Consider the following 4421-nt stretch of genomic DNA (forward strand, 5'->3'; position numbering starts at 1 on the left):
AAAGTATGTGGACAATCTACGTCCGTATAACCAACGGAGCTGTCCACATATTTTTGAGCACAAAAAAGATGTACTTTGCATTTGAGGCAGTTATTATGGGTTTCGGTGAAACACCTTCCATCATATTAAAGGACAGGGTAATTTTACATCCGAGAGTGATATTTTTAGACATTAGTGTGATGTCAGTTGGTTGGTGTGAAGGAACTCGGGTGGGCTTCCCCCATCCAGCATCTCTGAGATGATGTGGAAGGCACTACAAGTGACAGAATTAAAGAGTTAAATACAGACAAAAAAAAAAGTCTTGAATCAGATTTGGCTCTGTGAAACTCAAATTAAAAAAGTCTTGATGTAAAAGAAGTGAGACTTGCAGCAGCTCTGCAGTTTGTTCCAGATAAGAGACGCATGTAAACTGAAAGCTGCCTGTCCATGTTTGACTTTCGGGACAGAAAGAATACCTCAGAGGTCTCTATGGTTCATAACCCCATAGTACGTGACCACAGGAGTGTTTTAAATGCTTCCCATCGCTGGACACATGATGGACATATGACTAGACGGAGCCTGGATAGATGGCTGACAGGTGCTCCTCACCAGGAAACTAATACGGGCTGCACCCTCCTACAGCTGCAAAAACACTGGATGCACCTGATCGTACGACGATTCACTCAAACGTTGTCTGGTTCTGGATTTCAAACTGGACCAACATGGCGGCTGGTTTGGAAACGTTGTTTGTATTACAAGAAAAGTTGTACAAAATGTGTTTCTAAAAACATCTGAGACGAGAAAAAAGCCCTGCAGCTGCTGAATCTGTCTTTATTTTAGGTCGACGGCGGTCAGTTTAGAAGTTTTCAGTAGTTTTGTTCCTCTGTTCTGCATGAAGCAGCCGAACTTCTTGCAAATGAGGCATTAACACACCCCATCTCTCAAAACTACCAGAATGCATTGCAGGCTGAATGAATGGGAAGCGTAGAAATGACGGCTCCTGTGGACACGTACCATCAGACAACAACGGCACCGCTGTGCTCTGAAATCCACTGCTTTCAACGGTTTGTGCTATGCAATGAACATTTGGTTCAGTGTTGAGCAATGCACAGGGGTCAGAGTTCAAATTAGTTGAACTTTTGCCGCTACAGGCTGCGGTGAATACCACATGGCCAATAGAAACCAAGCATCCACCTGGACATGAAAGACACAACAGGAAAAGCTGAAGCGTGTCTGAATTCCCCAATTTATATGACACAAGTCTGAGCTTGTATCGAGACCTCAGGAGGAAAACTCGATCTGAGAAACAGGTTTCCATCCAAGTAGGCTTGTCAGGTGTGCTTTACCCCCTTATTATACAGCTAATGGTTTTAACAGTCGGGTAGCTTCTGGTAACTCAGCAATATGTGCTTTTTACCTCGAAAGCTCGACAGACCTGTCGAAGTTTCTTTTTTTAATTTTCTTAGTCAAAAACTTTGCCGTTTTTGCTTGACCGCCTTTATTCTTAACTGTATGAATCACAGACAGATGATGTGTCCTGAATGTGTAGAAAGTTTTAAACATGAGCAGAAATCTTGCTGAACACATCACAGTTATTAAGGTTCAGGGGTTTATCAATCCGTTAAAAGATGCGAAAGGGGGCCACATGCACATTTAAAGAGTTCACTTTCTGAAACAAAAGACACAAAAGAGGACAGAGGAGTAAATCATACCTGTATGTGTGTTAAATCAGCAGAGATCATATTAAAATTTACAGGAGAATAAAAATCAATACAGAATAACTGACAGCCTTACTGCATTATATTCTAAAATTGTGTGTTTTGCACCTTTAACTGATGCAGAAAAGACACACATTGATGCACAACATTTCACTAGAATGCAGCAAATGAAGTGTTTCCTGGGGGAAAACGCCCAGACCTCCCACCTAATACGTCCCCCACAAGGTTCAAACTGAGTCTTGAAACTGCAGCCCTGTCTGGGTGTCCACATACTTCTGACTTATTTTATTCTAATGGCTGCATAACGCTGTATTGTACTTTGTGGCTTTGTTGTGCTGCATTGCATTCGGCTAAAGTGTGTTTCTAATGTTTCTACATGTAAATGAAGGCCTGCAATATTTGAAACACCTTTCTATTTAATGCAAGCCACAACAAGACCACCACAAAGTCTCACAGCCTCAAAAGTGGTGCAGGTGTTTCAGATTTTCTGGTCATTAATTGTATTTCGCTTCCTGCTGATTTTTTTTAATGACGCATATGTTATGAATCTTCTGTGACAATACATCATGCGGTTCCAAACATGCTTCTTTCTATCAGGTGGCCAAAAAGACACTTCAGGGTACGTTACCTCCATGCACCACAAGAGGGCGACTCAGCAGAGCTCAGCTCAGCAGCAGCAGCTCACACTCAGTTTACTGTGAGAGCTTAACAATGACAGATGAGGTTGTTCTTCCCCAAACAGAGTCCACTTTGCCAGGGGAAAAGGCTTCATTTTCACTGGATTCAGGTGTTACTGTATGATGCTGCTGCACAATTTAATGCCGTGTGTATTTGAAATGAAGTGAAATGACTTGAAACATGGTGATTTAGATTGAGACAGTGTTTCTGCTGCTCGAAAGGGAGTTTATAAAAACACTGCTGACTTTTTGAAGGCAAACATTTTAAACACATGCACTGCTGCATTTTATTATGTTGGCTGAGGTGTCATTATTTATTACATACAATTTGTCATTTAATTGTAATTAAAAGTTAAACATAAAGGTATTTCTGTTTGTTTTCAAAATCAACATGTAAAAAAGATTTTTTGTTGTTGTTGTTGTCATTTCCAAATAGACCATGTAATTTAGTTTTTCAGGATTTTTTTGTCTTTTAATTCTGATACCAGAAATATTTGGGTTTTTTTGTTGTTGTTGCTGTTTGGTTTTGAAACCAGGAACAGAAATACATTATATATATGTGTGTGTGTGTGTGTAATTCATACAGAATGTCCGATAATATTCATACAAGTGGATCATGTTTGATCAGCTTTTTGGGTTTTTTTTCTATTTTTTTTGCATTTTTGGTTTTGAAACAAACATATTTGCCTTTTGTTATATTCTTCTTTTAAAAATTTAATCACAGATTGTCAGATGAAACCCAGATCTTGGTTTTGTTCATGACATGTTGTATCATACATTATGTAGCACTTGCATCAGAGATGTAGTTTGCTGCACTTGTTTGGAAGCCTGCCGAGTACGTTGAGGTTACTTGAAGTTTGGATCGCATTAATCCAATCAGCACCGTCTGGTCTGCTGCTTCACTTTTTTTTTTTTTTCTTTGTCAAGATGATACTAAATTTGGCAAGACCACTCCAAAACCACTAATGCACGTCTATGCGGTGTAATTGTGTTTGGTGCTCGTTGAGGTACTCGCCCTTTACACTTAGGGAAAACCAGTGTTGATGAGTATTGATCCAAGACATTGCAAGACAATAAAGCAGCTGTAGTCTAAGAATGGACTGCCTTACCTGCCTCAAACATTTCACAATTCCCACAATCCTCCTCACTGCCAAATCCAGCTTCTCCACACCAGTCATCAGCTGGGAGGATGCAGAGGGCGACATCCCTGCAGCAGCAGCAGGACGATTCAGTTACAGTGTTGGGATCTGAATGCTCTCCAGTATTGATCTTGGGACACATCAATTTTCCCACTTCCTACATCCTCCTTTGAGATCACCCCTGCAGCACCTACGGCTAACCCCCATTCTGATGACTTTGACGGCACTCTTCTGCATCAATACAGCCTTCTTTGATTCTGTTGGGGCCTCATTGGATCCAGTATTTACGACCTATAATCACTGTAGTGTGAGTAAAGCCACTGCATCACCTCAGGAACAAAGTCACGCTGAGCTCCAAGTCAGACAGAAGCTAATATCTCAACCATGTTGTTGCTGCTGTCCGATTCCAACAACGGTGTAACAGAGATGTTCGACAAGACTCAGACTGAATGTATCCATGCAGCAGCCAGAAATAGAAAAACGCCCTCTGAATGTGAGCTCTATTAGAAGTGTTATGGATATATGATTATGTGCTGACAGCGCCTTCAGTGGGATACATGTATTTTTCTCTGTACGTATCATGTTTCAGCCATATGATTGGTCAGCAAACGGAAATGTCATGTCAGTCAGCAAGGTCACCAACAAAATACAATCTTGATGAAGACGACCTGCCGTCCAGCGGAAGGTGAGGTCGAGAAAACACACGACATATTCGCTGGAATGTAGTTTTTGATTTGATTTTTGCTTTAACACTTCGTTATTTTGTCTAAAACTAATATGAAGTCACAAAATTATTAATCTGTTCAACAAACGCCAATGATACAACCTCTCAACAACACTAACGGCAGATTCCATCCATCCGACCACCCAACAGCCAATTAAGGAATAAGGATAAAGGATTTCAGGTT

The sequence above is a fragment of the Stegastes partitus genome, unplaced genomic scaffold, assembly GCF_000690725.1.
Source record: "Stegastes partitus isolate 25-593 unplaced genomic scaffold, Stegastes_partitus-1.0.2 Scaffold251, whole genome shotgun sequence".
Taxonomy (NCBI): domain Eukaryota; kingdom Metazoa; phylum Chordata; class Actinopteri; family Pomacentridae; genus Stegastes; species Stegastes partitus.